Genomic DNA, 21889 nt, shown 5'->3' with positions numbered 1-21889 from the left:
GTGTATATGTATATATGTATACAAACATATATGTGTATGCACATATATATACATGAAAATATGTGTATATATATACACCCATATATACATGCATACACACACATCACAAACATATATGTCATGATATACAGATATACACATACAGTGGCATGAATTAGATCCATTGTAGAAAATTGAACATGTGACTTGCCTTAATGTGGCTGCCTGCACAATTTTCTTTGCATTAGAAATGAAAGCATTTCCCAAGAAGACCTATTCTAAGAGAGCTGGGAATCAGGCAAACTAATGTGTGTCATTACTAAGTACAAATCTAGAGAAGAGTCCACAAGAACACCCTCATTCTGACATCACCTGTAGAATTTAGAGGTTCTCATGACTCCTCTCAGTTGTGATAATTCACTAAAAGGACTCACAAACCTCACTGAAAGCTATGAAACTCATGGTTCTAGTTTATTACTATGAAAGAATACAGGCTAAAATCAGTTAAGGGAAGAAACATATGAGGGCCAGTTCAGGAGAGTTCAAATGTGAAGCTTCTAGTTGCCCATATTCAGCAGGGAAATATTGTTAACTCCTCCTACTTAAAACGTGAAAATATGCATGGAGTATTACCAACTGGGGAAGTTCATTCGAGCCTTGAGGTCCAGAGGTTTTATTGGAGTTCAGTCTCACAGACCTGGTTGCTCTTTAATGGTGCTGACTTCACTCTCTGGACCCTCCAGAAGTCAAGCTAATAATGTGTAACTCAAACTCTCTAACATAAATCACACTGTTAGCATTGACTATTTGAAGTGGCCCAAGGCCTCCAGGTTAAAAGCAAAAAAACACTTTTATCAAGCAGGACGTTCTAAGAGCTTAAGGATTACCTCTAAGGAGCCCATGGCAGAGGCCATACATCTCTTAGGGTAAGATATTCTTTTTGTTTTTGAGATGGAGTCTTTCTCTGTTGCATAGACTGGAGTGCAGTGGCACGATTTTGGCTTACTGCAACCTCCGCCTCCCGGTTCAAGCAGTTCTCTGCCTCAGCCTCCTGAGTAGCTGGGATTACAGCCACCTGCTAATTTTTTTGTATTTTTAGTAGAGATGGGGTTTCACCATCTTGGCCAAGCTGTTCTTGAACTCCTGACCTCGCAATCCACCCACCTCGGGCTCCCAAAGTGCTGGAATTACAGGCATGAGCAACTGCGCCCTGCCAGGTTAAATTTTTTTACTACACAAGAAGCTTTATTAGTAGAAGGAGATGATTCCTTTGAAGTATAACATTGTTCTTGTTATGTGCATTATTATTTCTTTTGCATTCCAATGCCTGTGTCTGCTCAAAACCTTGTCCATCTTCTATGAATACAATACTCTTCATTTTGGGAACTTCTAACTTCACTGGTGAGAATAGGAGAAACGTTTCTATAGACCTTGCCATCCTGACTGTAGTTGATTTTTTTTAATTGAAAAAAGGAAAACGGATAACTTTTCTGATGAAAGACAAGACATGAAACCACAGGACTTCTAGTGGACACAATTCTAGTGAACACAGGCTCTGAAACAAAACATCCTAGATGTAAATTTTGACTTTGCCACTTTATTCTTTCTCCCTCCCTCCCTTCCTCCCTTCTTTCCTTTCTCTCTCGCTCCCTTCCTCCCTCCCTCTCTCTCTCTTTTTCTTTCTTATTTATTTCTTTCCTTTTTTTTTTTTTTTGAGACAGGGTCTCACTCTGTTTCCCAGGCTGAAGTGCAGTGGTGTGATCTCGGTTCACTGCAACTTCCACCTTCTGGGTTCAAGCCATTCCCCTGGATTCTAGCAACGTTGTCAAGCCTCCAGGGTTCAAACCTCCCTAGTAGCTGGGATTACAGGCTTGCACCACAATGCCCAGCTAATTTTTGTATTTCTAGTAGAGATGGGGTTTTGCCATGTTGGCCAGGTTGGTCTCGAACTCCTGACCTCAAGTGATCCATCTGCCTTGGCCTCCCAAAGTGTTGGGATTACAGGCATGAGCCACCATGCCCGGCCAACTATAACACTTAAGCTGAGCAATCTTTTCTGTGACTTAGTTTCTTCATCTTTAAAATGAATAATGATAATTTATTGCCTCTAAGATAGTTAGAAAATTATGAGTAATATGTTGGGCAATTCGAATTTTGAATATACCAAGATTACTGGTTTCTCAGTAGAAGGTAATAAAGACAGAATTAAAAATAATTTTTTTCAAATTAATTTGTAATATTTACCCAAAGGATACATTTTAAGACAAAAATAATTTGTCTTGGCTGATTAAAAAATTATGCTAGAGTAGTCCTATAACAACTTTCAAGTATTTAAAAGTCTTCCCACAGAGAAAACATCAAACCCAGATAATTTTACATGTGAGTTTAATCACATTTTTAAAGAATATATTATTTAAATCCATTTTATATGAATATTGAGAATGGGGGAAGAAAAGCAACCCGGCCTATAAGATTTGTACAACATGGAAACCAAAATTAAGCAAAAACAGTGTAAGAAAAAGATAAATGTCAAATCCACGAGTGTATAGGAAAATAAAAATCCATTGATGTATAGGAAAAAAGCAGTTTTAATTTATCCCAAGAATTCAACTTGAGACAACTATGAACTTAGAAAACTTTCAAGTGAATTTATCACCCTAAGTGGCTAAAAGGGAAAAAATAGAATCACCTCAATAGATACAGAAAATAATTGCTTGATGAAACTCAATGTTCATGTCTAATTTCTAAAAGTATGATATTTTAAAACATCTTTAGAATGATAACGTGTTAAATTTAAGCATCTATAGAAACTATCAGTCTTAATAGAAAACATTAGTCATATCGCTTTAAAATCAGGAAAAAGATGAGGCCCGGTGCAGTGGCTCATGCCTGTAATCCCAGCACTTTGGAAGGCTGAGGCAGGTGGATCCGCGGAGGTCAGCAGTTAGAGACCAGCCTGGCCAACATAGTGAAATCCCGTCTCTACTAAAAATACAAAAATTAGCCAGGTGTGGTGGCGCATGCCTGTAATCCCAACTACTCGGTAGGCTGATAAATGAGAATCACTTGAACCCAGGAGGCAGAGGTTGCAATAAGCCGAGATCACACCACTGCACTCCAGCCTGGGTGAAAGAGCGAGACTCTATCTCAATAAATAAATAAATAAATAAATAAATAAATAAATAAATAAAATCAAGAAAAAGACAAAAATGACTTTTATCTTCACTTCTTTGAAACATTGTGCTGAAAGGCTGGCAGAGTAAGAAAAAGAAGTGTGGCCAGGAGTGGTGGCTCATGCCTGTAATCCCAGCACTTTGGGAGGCCAAAGTGGGTGGATCACTTGAGGTTGTGAGTTCAAGACCAGCCTGGCCAACATGATGAAACCCCATCTCTAATAAAAATACAAAAATTAGGCTGGGCGCAGTGGCTCACGCCTGTAATCCCAACAGTTTGGGATGCCGAGGTGGGTGGATCACCTGAGGTCAGGAGTTCGAGACCAGCCTGGCCAAAATGGCAAAACCCCGTCTCTACCAAAAATACAAAGATTAGCTGGACATGGTGGCATAGGCATGTAATCTCAGCTACTCAGGAGGCTGAGACAGGAGAATTGCCAGAATCCAGAAGGTGGAGGTTGCAGTGAGCCAAGATCTCGCCATTGCACTACGACCCGGGGGAAAAGAGTGAGACTCCATCTCAGAAAAATAAATAAATAGAAATAAATAAATAAAAAATTAGCCAGGCATGGTGGTGCACCCCTGTAATCCCAGCTACTGGGGAGGCTTAGGCAGGAGAATTGCTGAACCTGGAAGGCTGATGTTGCAGTGAACCGAGATCACCCCCCTGCATTCCAGCCTAGACAGGACAAGACTCTGTCTCAAAAAAGAAAAAAAAGAAAAAAAGGAAAAGAAATGAAAGAAAAAGAAGTACAACATATTAGGATTGAAAAGAATGAACAAAGCTGCTATTATGTATATATTATTATATATGTATATAATGTATGAATTATTCGAAATAATAAGAAAGATTGACAAAGTAGATCAACACAGACTCAATAGATAAAAGTCAAATGCATTTTGCTCCATTAAAAAATACCACTTGGGCCAGGTGTGGTGCTCACTACTGTAATCCCTGCACTTTGGGAGGCCAACGTAGGTGGATTACGAGGTCAAGAGATCAAGACCATACTTGCCAACATGGTGAATCCCCGTCTTACTGAAAAATACAAAAATGAGCTGGGTGTGGTGGCAGGCGCCTGTAGTTCCAGCTACTCGAGAGGCTGAGCCGAGATCGTGCCACTGCACTTCAGCCTGACGACAGAGTGAGACTCCATCTCAAACAAAACAAAACAAAACACTTACCATTTACAAAAATTACAGGTAACAGTATATATAATAAAAATTGGAAGACCTGCATGGAAAATATTAAGAAATATAATGGAAATCATTAAATAAAATTTAAATGAACGGTGAGATATACTGAGTTTAAGCCTGCCATTTCTCCACAAACTGATCCACAGATTCAATAAAGTTCCAAACAAAATCTCAATAGAGTTTGACAAAACAACAGAAATGTCCCTGAGGTTGGTAACAAGTAAGATGCCTGACAATACCGAGTAGTGGTGTGGATGTAAATCAAGTGAAAGTGTATATTTTGCTTTATTGACTTAGCAAAAAAATAATGCCTAACACTCAGCGATTATATTTCTAGACATATAGGCCAAGAAACTTGCACACCTGCCCTGGGAGACAAATACAAAGTGGGTTATAGCAGCTTTGTTTGCAGCACTATAAACAAACAAACACAAAATAAAAACAAAAAATTGAAAACGACCTCCATGAATATATGGAGAACTAAAAATTAAACTGAAGTATATTCAAATAACATAATATTTTTCAGTAATGTAAAGATATAAAGATATGTCTTAGAAACAATGAAGAAAGAGAAAAAGAAAAAAGAAAGAGAAAGAAAAAAGAAGATAACATGAAGTATAATAGCATTTTTATAAATTTCAAAAACAAATAAACTGATTTGTTGTTCAGGGATAGATACATGCATGCTAAAATCATTAATAGTAAAAGCATACACAAGAAAATTTAGGGTACTGGTACTTCTGGGTGAAAGATTAAAAGTAAGAGATACAAGAGGATTAGTCAGTACATATAGTGGTATCTGGTTTATTATGCTTTAAAATGTGTAAGTGTTTATACATGGTCTTTCATCTGTATCAAATATTTTATAATACAAATATTTTATAAAATTTTATAAACAATGTAGTTGTGAGTAAATAATGCTTGCTATAAATTAAAAGGGCTCTGTGTTCTAGAACTATTAAAATCATACTATATCACTTATTTTTCCTATGCTATTGACCCAGGGTATCCTCCCTCTCTTTAACACTCTTACAGCATTTATCATAGTTATATCCATTCATCAGGCAGCCAATGAATATTAAATGACAGCAATTATGACATTTATACTTATGTTAATTTCTATTGTGTTCTTTAGGTTGATGTTACTTGGACAATTTGTTCTCTCATTTGGCTGTTCTAGTGAGGCTGAGTTGCAATAAGCTAGAGTTTTTTAGTTCATGTCAATGTAAGACCCATGATTAATTACACATAAAGAACAACTTGCTTTCAGTTCAATAAATTTCACACCTGATCTTTTTATTAGAATCTATATATTTTTTAAATTAAACGCCTTTAAACTAGAAATTACAAGGTACTTCATGAATATTGACTCATTGGGTTCCATAAAATTTCAAGAGAGGTTGTTAATATTACTATCCTAATATAAATCTAAAAATCTTAATTTTTATAAAGGTGTGTAATTGAAAGTAAATTAGGCATAAGTTGTTATAGGAGTGGTTTCAAGTATTTGGTAAATGAATTATTAATCTTTCCAATACTTTGTCTGCACTCAGTCTGTTAAAAAGCAGTGTCAACATTTCTTGACAAGGAAATTTGATATTGTTGTATAAAAAATTATAAACACCTCAATAGATTATCTCAACACTCAAAAATTAAACACTAAAATTATTATCTCTAGGCCGTAGAGATGCCACACTTTGTGGCTAATTACTGACATGTTTCTTCCTAGGAGCCATAATCCACATGTAGAGCACAGGCTTTGCATTCAGAAACCCTAGTTTTGAATCTTCCTTTTGCTACTTACAAGTTCTGTGACGCTGGGCAACTGAGCTTTGCTTTTATCAGGGAATATAAAGACTATATCTGCCTTATAGTTTTGCTATAAGCATTAAATGAGATGATGCATATCAAGCACAATTCCAGCATGTAGTAATTTTCAATAATGGTAGCAATTTTCAGTCATTGTTTCATAATAAACCTGCAAATGCTAATATGGAATATGTCCACCTAGACCCACGTTTATGATAGAATTGATTAATAAAGACAAAAATTTAGATTAAAAAATTTACCTTTCTGAAAAGAAATAGACTTCAGCTGACAGATTGTGTTTGAGACTAGTGCTAGACAAAACTATGATATAGTAATTCAGTCTCCATCCTAATTTCACTTCTACTTTTACCATTCCTTTGATTTGAACCCTTTGCTGGGTATCCTGCTTCCAGCACTCTCCCAAACACCAATTACCCTTTTTACATCTAACCCCTCACATTATGCATTATTACATTAGCTAATAAAGAATGAGCCCTTGCAAAGATATCTACACTTATTATTATTATTATTTTTTGTGATGGAGTCTCACTCTCTCACCCAGGCTGGAGTGCAGTGGCACGATCTCAGCTCACTACAACCTCTGCCTCCTAGGTTGAGGCAATTCTTGTGTCTCAGCCTCCCCAACAGCTAGAATTACAGGCGTGTGCCACCACACCCTGCTAGTTTTTTTATTTTTAGTAGAGACGAGGTTTCACCATGTTGGCCAGGCTGGTCTCAAACTCCTGATCTGGGTGATTTGCCCTTGCTGGCCTCCCTAAGTGCTGGGATTAGAGGCATAAGCCACCACATATCTGAACTTTGATATCAACACACAAGACAGTGAATCACTTAGGTTGAAATTTTATGACTGAACAGATTATTAGATGACATGTCATCACTTTGAGCTTCCTATTCAATCTTTCTCTTGTCTTTTTGAGTTGCTTTAAGTGTTGATAGTGAGGGGACTAGGATAGTTATACATACTTATTGATATGGTTTGGATTTGTGTCCCTGCCCAAAATGCATGTCGAATTAAATCCCCAATGTTGGAGGAGGGACCTGGTGAGAGGTGATTGGATCATGGGGGTGGACTCCCCATTGCTGTTCTCATGATACTAAGTGCATTTTCATGAGATCTGGTTGTTTAAAATTATGTAGCAACTTCCTATTCTCTCTTCCTTTCCGACCATGTAAGGTCACACTCCTGTGCAAACATCTCATTGGTTACAAGAAGCAACCAATCAGAGGCTAGTGTGAAGTTACAAAGTTATACTTTGCATGAAAATGAAGACTCAACAGAATCAATCTGATTGGTTGTGGACAGCAACCATTCAGAGGCTGGAGTGAAGTTACAAAGTTGCAAAGGAAGATTTCACCTGCAATCAGTCTGATTTGCTGGGGACAGCCAATTTCTCTGCCATGCAGAAAAAAATGGGGTTTGCAAAGGGAGTAGCCTCTGGTCCTTTTGTTACTTAGGTGTGAAAAGTGAGGGTTTTCCTTTCAATTCAGTTCTATGAAGTTGGTGTGAAACAGCCTTTGGTTCCCTGCCTCCACACCCAAATCTCCTGCCTCAAAATCAGGTTTCCCTTTTGTAATTTTGGCATTTATAATAACTTATTATACACATTTGGCTCTAGAGATCTTCTTGAACACATATGGCCTTGAAATAACACTTGCTAAACACTAATAGCTATTGATAAGCAAAGAAAATAAAATAAAATAGAATTAATCAAATTTATCTGCTTTTTAAGCATTTCGATTCTGAACTTAGACTTGTATTTATTTCTAAAATGTTTGAATGGAAAGAAAAAAATATTTACCAGATACTTAGGCAGTGGAAATTCAGTATTTGCTACAATATCAGTCAAATGATCCAAAAAAAGTTAAATGATTCTTAATTTACTTAAATTAAGAGAGCAACAGTTTTAAAAACATTGAGGGCTAATTATAACTAAATAAATTAAAATATATGCACATCAAAATATACATGTATGGGTACTTTATTTTCAGCAACCAACTGAGAAATTCCTGTTTAGGCAAGATTGTACCCAGTCAGAAGTTTGGTTGATAAGCTATCTTCATAAAATAGATAATAATAACTCACTGTGTGTGTGTGTGTGTGTGTGTGTGTGTGTGTAGAGAGAGAGAGAGAGAAAGACTGCTGGTTTTGAAAGTGGAATGCTGATGGTTCTACTATTTCAAGTATCAATAGTCTTATAAGGTAAAAATAGTGACAGTCTAATCAGATCTAACAAAAATTTAGCCAAAAAATAATGTTCAAGCTCTCTTTTTGAAACAACATTTTACATAATATACTTACATTCATTACTAATCTCACTGAAGAATACAGGTAATGATACTCTAAAGCCAGTGAGTGAAATGTGCAAGTAATATCTAAGTCGGGGTTAAGCTCCCTTCTTTCCTTTGACATGATGTACTCTGAGACTTGTACATTTTTTCACTTATTAACCTTTTAAGTAATACAGTTTAATTTCAACGTATTAAAATCAGTCACGAAAATGCTCTTCCAAAGCACTTACAAAAGCTTCTGCTTACTAGTGTTTTAGCCATAATTTCAATTTACTAACTTCCTTTGCAATACGTACTTTAGTTTCAATGTTTCCTCTTAAATCACCACCTCTTTCATGATAAATTGTTGTGATAAAAAAAAAAAGTGCTTCCTCTGGTGGGAAGAAGTAACTATTCATTTCGCTAATGTACTTCACATCTGTCATTCGCAGTCCCTAAATACTTTGTCACAGCATGAAATAGAAACCTTACAGAGTAGGTCTATGAAGTATGTTTTCATTTTAAGTCACTATCTATGACGTAATTTGGAACAGTGGAATGATTAGATCAGTCTTTTCTTTTTTTCTATCAGTACCAGAGACAAAGCACGTTAACTATAGAAATGTCAACTTTCATATTCCCTGATAAACTGAGCACTATTTCCAGGATTTATTCTAAACTCAGGCTTTGAGGGTGGGGACTGACCCTTATGTGCCCATTCATACACAGTTAAGTAATTATTTGTGGTTGATAAGGACTACCTATTTTCTATTGAGTTGAAGAAATTGTATTTGCAGTAGATTTAAAAGAAGAACCTGCCAGAGGAAATTTGGGTGGAACTCTGTCAATTCAGTTAATTTAAGACTGAGAGTTATTATATAAAGGAAGGAAGCAGATACCAACTCTTAAAAAAGACATCTACATTATCCAGAATAGTGCTCAAAAATATTGTGCATTCAAATATATTTTAGTAAGTGAATGCTGAGTAATGAATGACATAAAATATTTTTTACTAAATAAAACTTTACCATAATATTAAAATATATTTGGCAGGAAAAATCCAAAAGAGATACCTCTGTTAGGAGATTGCAGTCTCTTTCATTCCTTCTTTTCTTTTATCAAATGATGCACCTATAGAGAGAGATCTGAATAAAATATAATGCAAGTGTAGAAACAGAAGTCCAGGAAATTAATTATATGTATTTATTTGTACAGTCTTGCTCTGTCACCAAGGCCGGAGTGCAGTGGAGCTCACTGCAGCCTCAAACTCCTGGGCTCAAAGGATCATCCCATCTCAGATGCCCAAGTAGCTAGAACTACAAGTGCATGCCACCATGCCCAGACAATTTTGTAATTTTATTTTTTGTAGAGATGGGGTCTTGCTTTGTTGCCTAGGGTGGTCTTAAACTCCAAGCAACCCTCTCACTTTGGCCTCCCATAGCACTTGGATTAGGGACGTCAGTCACCATGCCTGGCCATCTTAATTGTTTCCAATAAATCGTACATTTAAACTGCTTAACCTAGGAGATATTTAAATAAATTAAGAGAAAAATATTTTTTTAATTACTTAAGGCCAATCATAAAGAAATTAAAATATATGTGAATGGAAATTAACACATAGAGGTATTTTTGTTTTCAGCATCTAAATGAGAAATTCCTGTTTAGGTAGAATCGTCAGAAGTTTCACTGAAAAACCATCTTCATAAAAGTACACATGAATAACCTAGTATTGTGTGTGTGTGTGTGCATATATATATAGATAGATAGATATATGAGTGTGTATGTGTGTGTGTGTAGAAAGCTCGTCTTGAAAGTGGGATGCTGATACTTCTGCTATTTCCAGCATGAGTCATTTAGAGGTAAAAACAGTGACTCATCAGATTTAACAAAAATTTAGCCAAAAACCTAAACTTTCAAGATCCCTTTTTGAAACAAGATTTTTACATAATATACTATCATTATTTATTAATCTCACTCAAGAATAAAGATAATGATGTTCTAAAGCCATCTTAACAAGGAAGCAGTAAAATATTGTTCATTGTATCTTTATTTCATCTTTTAAAATCTGCTTTTGTTTATGTTTATGTTGTATTTAAGAGAGATTAATCCTATATGGGATTATATATAAATATACGTATATTTGGTACTAAAATGAAATGGATATATCAGTCTAATAATAGAATTCTGGAGGTAACTGATACAGAACTAACTATAGAAGATTGATAGAGCTTCAGAACTTAAGAGGAGTTTGTAACGAGATAAAAAGAAGCCTCAAAACGTCCTGAAATTCATATGGATGGAATGGACAAACACTATGCTAAGTGAAATAAGCCAAATACAGAAAGACAAATACCACATATTTTCACTTATATGTGGAACCTAAAACAATAGAAGTCACAGAAACAAAAAGTAGGATGGTGGTTACCAGCAACTGGGCTGTGGGGGAATGGGAGGATTATAGTCAAAGGGTATAAAGCCTCAGTAAGGAGAGATACCTTTTATTTTTTTAGATGAATTGCACAGCTTGGCGAATATAGCTGATAATTGAGTCCTGTATGTTTCAATGTTGCTGAGAGTAAATTTCTAATGTGTTCGTCAACAAATGTTAAATATTTGAAATGATGAATATGTTAATTAGCTTAATTTACTCTTTCCATGTTGTATTAAAAAAGTGGAACACCACTTCTATAATTATATACAACTGTAATTTGTGTATAATAAAAATAAAAATTAGAAAGCCTTTCCGAAATCGTGTGCAAATCTAAGTGCATGTGCTGACCTGGATGTTTCTAAAGAGAGCCTTCAGAGCTGTCATGACATCATGAAAAATAGTGACTCATTTTAGCTTAAAAACAGGCGTATTATTCAATACCTTACAGATTTATACTGAAGAATAGTTAAACATATGAGAAACAAATATTTGGTATCTGTCAAGACATTCGAATAAAATAAATTGAATTAACTGTGAAATAAATAAGGCTTCAGAAATGATATAGGTTGCAAAAATATATAATTGTGTCAATTGACTGAAATGCATCAAATAGCAGGTGTGACAACTGATAGCTAAAATAATATTTAACAAATTTTTATGGTAGAATTTCATTTTTTTCTTTCCCATTTAGTCATTACAAATACATGATAGATAGAATAAAATGAAAACAGATGAAATGAATTTCCACATGGGTTATGCCAAGTTGCATCTCCTCAGTGAAATCTTAGGAAGTCCAGAATTCATTCCTGTGATTATGACTGGAATGTGCAGAATCTGTGAATTACTTCTTCATTCTGCCGACTGACAAACTGCTCCAAGTGATGGAACACAAGGCAAAGGGAGGCAAGTTTGTTGGTTAAGGCATCAGGAATTTTTTCCTTGCTCTCTGCTCTGCACCCCCCTCTCATCCCCATTTCCCTTTCTTTTTCTTTCTCCCTCCTTCTCTCCCTCCCTTTCTTCTTTTCAGTTCACTTCATGGTTTTAAAAGTTCCAGTGCCCTCAAAAACTAGTATTCTGACATTTTATTTCCACAAATCTTGTCAAACATAGGTGTTAAAATGCAGTACATATGTTCACCCTGTTCTGAATTTAGTTTCCTAAAATAAGGAATAGAGTCCAGAATAAGTTTAAAGTTGCACTAGAAAGTTTATGTATTTGTTAGCATTTGTTATCAAGTCTTTCCTCAGTCTGTATGCTAATAGTCTTGTGACAGTTATACATTATTTGATGTCACCCAATGACAAAAGGAAAATTTAAACTCGTTATGAACTTTCTATATTGAATTTATTAAAAGAGGTACATAACTTTTATTGTATCTTAATTTGTGGTAGTCTTTCAGCTACCTGCAGTTTATTTAAATATATTATTTTTCACCAAGAAATCAGTAGTAGAACAGTTTCAAGAGGTAGCATTAAAATGTCTTTGACATACAAATGGTACAGTCTGTACCGCTGTATTTCAAATTTCATGAACTGTATCAAAGCTGGTAACATACGACATGAACATTCAGAAATACAGCTACAGATCATTTTCCTAAAATGTTTATTTACATATCTTAACATAGCTCATGAATGTTTATTTTGAATCAAGGAAACATTATTGTATCTAAAAGCAATTGTTATTAATTGTATGAGTACATTTTTATTAAGTGAATTCATGGTTTTAAAATAAAATATGAATGTGACTAAACTTTATTCTTGCCAACTCTAGAAGTTTTACAGATATAATATGATTTATTTACTCACGTTTAAATCCAGAGAAAAAAACACTAATACTTTTAAATGTCATATAATAATTATATGTTTTTTTAGATGTGCTATTTGCAATATAAGTAGAACTTGCTAAGAAGTGCCGAATATCTCAAAACTTCAGTGAATAATTATTTTAACACCATTTGTTAAAAATATTTAATGAAAACTAAATACGTTTAATTTTCTTGCTTTTATATATTAATAAGTGAAATAAAGCACTTTAATCTCTATATTTTAATGTCTTTTAACTCATCGAAAATTTTATTTTTAATAGAAATAAACATGCTCTATGATCAGTGACTTTTTTCATTTATCAGAAAGATGTTTTAAGTGAAACGGGAAAAGTTTGCTTGTTCCCCTACAGGGTTTGAGGCAGGGGGTGTGGCTCGCTTCTTCATTGCTACGCTGCTCAGACCTCTAGGGGAGCACACAGATGGTCAGGCTGTGGGGCTCCGACCCCATGGCACTGTCTAGGGGTGAATGCTTACAGCTCCTGAACCCCCAGTGGGCATGTATTACAGGGTGCTCTCTTAGTCTGCCATCTCTAGGCAGCTTGTGTTAATCAGTTCAATTAGACCCTCTGCCTTGTCACAAGGACAGAGGGCTTTCTGTATCCTGGGTTCTTGCCTTGGTGTACGGGAAGAATCAGATCCCATACATGTGGGTTTGGAGAATGAGTGCAAAGTTTTATTGAGTGGGAGCAGCTGTCCGACGATAGGCGAGCCAGAAGAGAGATGGTTTTCCCTCAGAGTTGAGCCATTTGGCAGCCCCAGCTTTCCTCCGACTGCACCGGCCAAACTCCGCCTCATCCCACCCTTCGATGGCCTGCCAGTGTACCCTCGTCTGTTAGTGTGCTCTTCTGCCAGCGTGCTCCCATTGACGTCCTCTCGACGTCCAGCCTCTTGTGTCTTCTGCCAAACTGCTCCTCTGTCTCTGCCAGCTGCCTCTGTCTCTGCCTTGCTAGGGTCTCGGGATTTTATAGGCCCAGGATGGGGACGTGGTGGGCCAGGGTGGTCTTGGGAAATGCAACATTTGGGCGAAATGGCAGGACTGCCTGTCCTCACCTAGGTTGGTGGGGGTGGAGCCCTAGCCAAGGACCACGCCCTCCTACACCCAGCTTTTCTCTTCCCTCCTCCTGTATCATTTAAAGGGACCATGCTCTTCCATTTCCAGCACTTCCGTATCAAAAGGAATTCTGAAATTCTTTTTTTGTCTTGAAATTAAACAATAATCTGGACTCCAGTATCAATTGAACACCTTATGGTTTTATTCTTGACACTTATAACCTTAATTGGCATTAGTGGTTTTTTCTGTAAAATGGGATAGTAATGTCTGTTCTACCACTCTCACATCACAGCTTTTTAGGGGGAGGTGGAGATGTTGAAGACAATTTGAGCTAATGGCTATGAAATAATGTTTGACTCATAAAAGTACAATTTGCTATCGGTATTGTTATGTTATTTGTGATTTATAAAATAACATTGATTTTTTTATTTTGAAAATAAGTATGAAAATGTATAGCTAAATAGAAAATTGGGGGATCTATAATCCAATCCATATATTTCACAGACTAACAGAAACCAAATGAAGGATGTATAAAGTGATTAGATCCCCAAATGGATTACCGACTTCAGCATACGCTCCACTTACCATGATGCATTGGTTTGTGTGCCAATTTATTACTTTATTTTTGCCAACAGATTTTCATTAAGATTCAAATCTATCAATTCGAATGTTCTTAGCATAAAGAAAAAAATAAATATTTAAGGTGATGAATATCCCAATTACCCTGATTTGATCTTTACACATTACATGAATATATCTAATTATCACATGTACTCCAAAAATATGTACATCTATTATGTATCAATAAAAAAGATTAAATTATCTGATAAATCTATATATTTTACTTGGTTTATGCAGGCTGGATTAACTACAAAGGCTGCATTAAAGTTGGATGAAAATATAATCTGGTTAAATTGGCCCAAAATATTAATCACTACCATTAGCACAGTAATCCATTATATTAGTATAAAGCGTTGTGTGACAGTGCAACTTTCACATAAATCTTTAGTCAATCTTGGCAACAATAGTACAAGATAGAAATTATCTTTGCCTTTTACAGAGTAACTTAAGGCTTTGCCCAAAATCATTCAGCAGGCAAAACGTTTTTTTATATATATCTTAAATCTACTGATCCCCAACAACATGATAAAATTGAAGCTGTGTTAGTTCAGCGGTAAGTTACTTTAAAATGTTGTTTTAAAATATTGGCATATTAATTTACAGGTACATTGTAATCTAATTAAAATAAGACTCATTTCTACCCAAAATTGGTAGTGTCTTAATTTAGATGTCTAACTCAATTAATTCAGGGCCTATCTTAACTGTCTAACTTAGTTTCCTAGAATTGTTTCTCAATTTCTACCTATTATCAGTTTCAGCATTCATGTTAGACCCTTAAGTCAGCCTTATGAGTGGATCTTAGGGAAAATATTGGCACAGGCACGACAATATAGGCACAAAAATATTGAGACCACACTGTGACTTAAATTTTGGAAACAGCTGGGGGATTTGACTCTTTTTGTTTTTATTAAATGTAATAAAAATATCATCCGGTAAAATAGCCTGGATAGATTTTTGTAATGTTGCATTTGAATGATATTTTATAAACTAATGGCTTCAGAGCAAATTGAGTGGTGTTAGGAGAATTCTATTGGCTGTTTTTGTGATTTTTTAGCACACAAAAAAATTCTGCTGCTCATTTTAAGGTACATACCATTGTGATTTTTTTGCTACCAGAAATAATTTTGGCTCTGTAATAAGAGATATACAGTTGTTCTTCTCTATCCTTGGGGAAATAAGTCAAACAAATGACAGGTATGACACTAAATAAATATTCACAGCATCTGAAACATAAATGATTTATTTTTGAGTAGCAATTGAGTTATGCTGTCAAAAGAAATGTCATTTTGCAATGATGAATTCTTAATCTTTAATTCTGTTGTAAATCCCATCCTTTTCAACCTGAATCCTAACTTACAAAGATTTTTGAATGTAAATAAAAATATCTCTAAATGTTTTACAGTACTTTTTATAGCTGTGAATTTTTGTGCATAAGTTGTTACTAGCGTTTAAAATGGTGGTGGATAATAACTTTTTCTTTTTTGTTGCATAGTGAAGTAAAGATAAGATCATTTGCTATGATAAAACCCTAGCTGTGTAACCAAATGATATGATGTAATATTTAGTTGTTTTGCTCTACTGTATGTTTTAGTGTAGTGTATATAATTGCTTAGTTAATTCTTTACAAATATAAAAATAGAAACAATTATATTCTTAATAAAAACTGCCCTTTTAATAATTTTTACAGGCATTTGATCACTAATTATTTCTTAAAAATATTTGAGATAGCAGATACTTTTGAAACTGTTGAGATATAACTTTATGAGCAACTATTTCATGTAAATCTATTGGAACAACCAGATATATTCATAATAATAACTGTAGTTTGCTTTGATTTTCATAATGCATACAGTAAAATGAAATATATTTTATGATTTCCCCAAGTTACATTGTGCCATTTTGTTTGGTTTTGTTTTGTTTTCAAAATACTCAGCTTCCTATCACCTATTGAAAGATGGGACAGAAAACATTTTTAGAATAGTGTAAAATTTAAGTGTTCTTTATTAAAAGACACTGCCTTTGCTCACAGTTTCTTTGTTTCAAAATAAATGAAGATATATTTTGGTAAAGATGAAACACAGTCTTTTCAGGAGCAAGAGCCTGCTGCATATGGCAATATTTTCAATGGGAAACTCTCTGGTTGTGGGGAGATGTATCCAAAAAGGAACCACAGATTGAATTTGAAAGTGTTTTTCAGATACAACTGAGGATATTTTCAGAAAAAAAAAATAATTCTTACATTTCTGAGACAGTGTTGTTACTGATTCTTTGGAAAAGCTATCATCCCAATTCTACATGAAACTAAACTGGTCAATATTCCTTAAAACACACATGTGCATTTTGAAAAACTCATAGAACAAGGGACAGATAGTGTAATTTACTATATTACTATAACTTATCCTTATATCCTAGAGTATGCTTATGTATGTATTATTGAGGTCTCACAGCACTGTGGAAACAAAGCAGGAAATTATTTTGCCTTTTTCAGATGAGGAAACTTTAAACATTTGCCTCAGGGTAAGGGTTGAGGTAGAACTTAAACACCCAGGTGTTTTTATTTTTCTTCTCATAGAACACTCACTCACACACACTATCCAATCTCTTTTTTTACTTTCAATTTTTTTTAATGGAGAATGAGCATGTGAAGTGGTTCCAAGTCCAGCTGACCCTCTGTTCACCGAGTATACCTGTGCTTGACCTCAAAGTCCTCACCTGTAAAAGAGAGGATTGAATTCCATCTTCTTTTGTTACTGCTCACTCCACCATCTAAGACATGAGGATGATTTTTTTTCCTTTTTTTGAGACAGAGTCTCGCTCTGTTGCCCAGGCTGGAGTGCAGCGACATGATCTTAGCTCACTGCAAGCTCCGCCTCCTGGGTTCACGCCATTCTCCTGCCTCAGCCTCCCAAGTAGCTGGGATTACAGGCGCCCGCCACCATGCTCAGCTAATTTTTTGTTAGTGGAGACAGGGTTTCACTGTGTTAGCCAGGATGGTCTCGATCTCCTGACCTTGTGATTTGCCCACCTCGGCCTCCCAAAATGCTAGGATTACAGATGTGAGCCACCACGCCCAGCCGAGGATAATTTTCAAGGTAGAAACAGAGTACATGATCAAGGGAAATCATAGACTCAAACAAAGAAGAGACTCTAAGATATGGTAAAGGGCTTTATATAAGTTAGGGAATACTTGATAATTGGGCTGCTTCAAGACTCAAAAATCATGCAGCTGTGCAATCATGACTGCTAATGTGTGGAGGGCAAGTATAAATTCTTTGCCAGCAAGGCATGTTAAGTCAACATTTAAAAAATTACTACAATGTTAGACTGGTAGATTAGTTAGATTAGTTTAGATGTGTATGTTACTATGGAATGACAATACTCTTGTGTTCAAGATGTAGAAGTCAATGCAGGCTAGATAATAATCAGGTTAGGTGGGATTTTAGGAGAATAACTAATTCAAAACAGTGTTGACTGATAGGTAAAATTAACCTGGCATGTGGACTGTAATGATTGGCCATTGGGTACTGCAATTACCTATTTCTTGGAATATATTTCCATCTATTACTTAGAGATCTGGTTCAATATTGCCATTTTGTCTTCCCAAAATTCAGTTTTCTATTAGGTTTTCTGTTTATTAAACAAATGTATTTTTTAATGTTGATATGTATAATTCTAAACATCCTGTCCAGTTGGTTTTGTTATTGAAGCAGTATGTGCCACCTAAATCTTTGCCTCCCTTTTGACTTAATCTCAGAAGACAGAGTTAGAACCTTGAGACCTGTGCTTACTGTTACTAAATGTTTCTATGCTGTAAATGTGTTGTCACTCACGAGGACTTTAATTTGGCAATAGATTTACCATCCCGCATAAGAGCAAACAAAATATGCTCTATTTGTTTGAGTGTAATTACATTTTTCTTCCTTTAAAATATGTTTTTTCCCACTTTTTCCAGTAAATAATATTATTTTATTTTAGTAAACTTTCTAATCTGGTAGTTATATTTTACATATTTTAATTAACGACTGAAGACTTAAAATTTGGACATAGACTTTAAGAAGAGATGAGTTATGTTAAGATAATTCTAAGGTTTATCCAAACTCTTAGACTTCTAAGATGTAGCCAAACTCTTATATTTCTAAGATGTATCGAAACCCTTAGAAGTCTAAGAGTTTTCAACAAAACCAAGAATTTCACTCTGAAAATACTATGCCTGGCATTGCAAACTTTTCTTACAATGCTGACATATATTTCTTTTAGAGATGTTTGTGTGAATGTTTTACTAACATACACTATGTTAGGGGAAAAGTCAACAGCTGTATTAGTAATACTAAACTCACATTGATGTTCCATTTCCTATACTACTTTGCTATTTGCAGCACAGAATCAAAACTACATAATGCATAGTAAGGAAAGACAAGCAAAATATTTTAAAACAAATAACTGAAAAAACTCAGTAAAACTTTGCTACCCAATGATTTAAATTTAATGTCAACATTGTCGCTGTTGATTAAATTTGAATCCCTAACTAAACTATATGTTGTTTCTGAAATGTTTTTAATGTGCAAAAGTATACAGGTACAAATTCATTATTACTTCATCTTAGATTACTTTACCAGATTTCAAATACACTCTATTTTACGTAGTGTTGATATTTTTTCAAACATGAACTAGATATCCATCTGCTATTGCAAAATGGTGATCAATCAACATAGTACCTCAATGTTAGTCTATTTTATATTACATATCTTTTGCTGTATGAGCTTCTATTTTAGGTGGCTGATCCAAATTAATATGGTTCCTCTACCCAATGGCATTTATTTTGGTGATAAGGTTTGAAATGTAAATTTGCAATAAAAGAAGAAAATAGAAAGCTGGTTTTAATGAATATTTTACACAAGACTAATTAACAGAATCCCCTGCAGGAATTTGGAAGTAATAAGAAATTGACTGAAGATAAATTAAAAATTAATAAAGGAGTCTCCAAACAACTTTGTTTATGAACATTTAACAGTTGCTTTCTTAGTTATAAATATTTCAAGCTGCTTTGTTATTCAGTATGTATTATTCTTGTAGTGTTCATAATTTTAGAGGTGATTAGACAAAAAGAGTAACACACAAAACAAAATGTCTTTAAAATGTTAAAAACTCACCTTGGGAAAACTTGCTAATGTAAAAATAATGGCTTAATATTCATGTTTTTTGTCTAACAGTATATGCAAAACAGGTTCTTATATCCATATAAGGATCAAAAGCCCTTAAAAGGAGCGAAAGAAAACTCAGCAGTTTGATTTCTATGAACAATGTGAATACTTTTAGAGGACGCTTCTGAGCAGAAGATAATGCTGGCCTAGGTCAAACATTTTGAAAATTAGTTTAAGTGATACAAATTCACTTTTGCATGTAAATTGGTGAGAACATCACCCCAAAAGGATACTCTCAAAACATCTTTCTTCAAGCACATTAGGTCTTAATTTATTCAGGTAGCTGAATATTTATGGGTAATTTCCCTCAATGTTTGCAGACAAAAGGCATAAGTTGAAGAACTTTAGCTGCAATTTGTCAAGAAAAAAATTTTAACTTCAATTTCTTCCCAAAGTTAAAATGGAAGAATCAAACAGTTTGAATGGCATTTATTCTCTGTACTTATCATGTCTGAATAAAAACACCACCAAATGACTTTCAATTATACTCTGCACCTGGTAAGTGAAATAAATTTGGCAAATGTGCTACATAAAAATAATTTAAAATGTAATTTTCAAATACATAGAAAGTATTAATTTTATTCATAGGGACATATATTTTGTAAATCTGAATTAATATCTACAAATAATAACAGTTACAAATATTTAGTAATAAGAAACAGCTCTTAAAGTTACCTCGAGTATACCACACATTTCTTATAATATTTAAATCTCTTAATATTTAAAACTTAGCAGATGTTTCAGAAATGTTTCATAGGGAAATAATAAACCTAAGAGTGCTGTAATACTGAAAGAATTTCAAAAGAAAATGAAAGATTCTCAAAGTTAGATATATCAATATTCTTTAATCTTCTCCCAAATGTGAAATGCTGTAATAAGAAACTTTTAATGTTCTTAATATACTATATACCTTTTAACAAGAAAGAAATATTTCCCATGTAACCTACAAATTTTATAACCAAATTTAATTGTACATGTTCTGATATAAACTGTCCTCATTACTATTTCAATTCTACTATCAATCTGTCTGCAAGATAAATATTCCACTGTCCTTCAAAAGATCCTCCATAGCTTAAAAAGAGCCCACTATATATTGGTGATAAGAATCAGAATCACTAATTCCTCATGAATTTCTTACTTTAATTTGGATTTTCTATAGTACAGTGAATTTTTTTCTTAAAGATAAAGAAGCAAAAAGACTTAAGTCAGCATGACATTGTAATTCAGGTGAATAGACTGCATTCTATTAGAAAAAAGGAAATGGAAATATTCAAAGAACAGAAAGAGAAACCAAGAGAAAGAGAAAGTGATATGAGAGAGGGAGGGGAAGAGGAAGGAATACGAGCCTTCAACTAACAGTAGTTAGATGTTGTGTGTTACATGCAAAGTACATTGGAAATAATTCTTTAAGACTACATAATAATTCTTTGCTTAGTCTTTCTTACCTTTTAGCCACAGCAGAATGTAGCATTAGGAGACACTGTGCTTTCCCTGGTTACCATCTCCTCTACCTCCACCCTACTCGTCCTCCTCCCCTCCTCCCCACTCTCTCTTTCTTTTTCTCTCACTCTCTCTCCCTCCCTCTTTTTTCTCTCCCTCATTCTTCTTTTCTATTCTCTTGCATATTTCTTGAATCTAGAGAAATATAATTTGCAAATAAAACTCCAGAAAAATTTGTATTTTGGAGCTAGCAAGTGATAATTATAGACTCTGTATTCTTAGTAATATTGCCATTCTAAATTCTTCTCAGCCTTTTAACAAATGCAAAGACAGCCGGGTGCGGTGGCTCACGCCTGTAATCCCAGCAATTTGGGAGGCCGAGGCGGGCAGATCACGAGGTCAGGAGACAGAGACCATCCTGGCTAACACGGTGAGATCCCGTCTCTACTAAAAATACAAAAAAATTAGCCTGGCGTGGTGGCAGGCGCCTGTAGTCGCAGCTACTCAGGATGCTGAGGCAAGAGAATGGCGTGAACCGGGGAGGTGGAGCTTGCAGTGAGCCGAGATCACGCCACTGCACTCCAGCCTGGGCGACAGAGCGAGACTCCGTCTCAAAAAAAAAAAAAAAATTGCAAAGACATTTTATTGTATTTTTTGCTTTTGTCATATGCAAGAAAAAGATCAGCTTTTTTTAAACTATCAGCAAATCATGCACAAAATTTCTATCAGCACCAAGTAAAATTTACCTTCAAGAATCTAAATGGCTGCAATGAGCCATTTGATACCAAAACTGAGTTAAGATATTCATTTTGATTTTTAAAAGTAAATTTATAAAAATATCCTTAGTTACTATTAGCTATACTATCAGGCGTT

The 21889-nt window shown here is 34.8% G+C and overlaps 1 protein-coding gene across 1 annotated transcript in view; it reads right to left on the bottom strand.

Annotated features, from left to right (window-relative positions):
- The window catches only part of ADGRL4 (adhesion G protein-coupled receptor L4), a 149770-nt gene extending 128682 nt beyond the window's left edge, over nucleotides 1-21088 (bottom strand). The window contains exons 1-2 of the mRNA XM_030825141.1: nucleotides 21022-21088; nucleotides 9521-9578 (exon numbers count right to left, since the gene is read on the bottom strand). The gene's annotated coding sequence lies outside the window, so the exon portion shown is untranslated. The remainder of the gene's footprint in view (nucleotides 1-9520; nucleotides 9579-21021) is intronic.
- Between the last annotated feature and the right edge of the window lie 801 nt (nucleotides 21089-21889).

Source organism: Nomascus leucogenys, chromosome 12 (assembly GCF_006542625.1).
Source record: "Nomascus leucogenys isolate Asia chromosome 12, Asia_NLE_v1, whole genome shotgun sequence".
Taxonomy (NCBI): Eukaryota; Metazoa; Chordata; class Mammalia; order Primates; family Hylobatidae; genus Nomascus; species Nomascus leucogenys.
The sequence above is the reverse complement of the archived record's forward strand: the minus strand, read 5'-3'. Positions and strand labels throughout refer to the sequence as shown.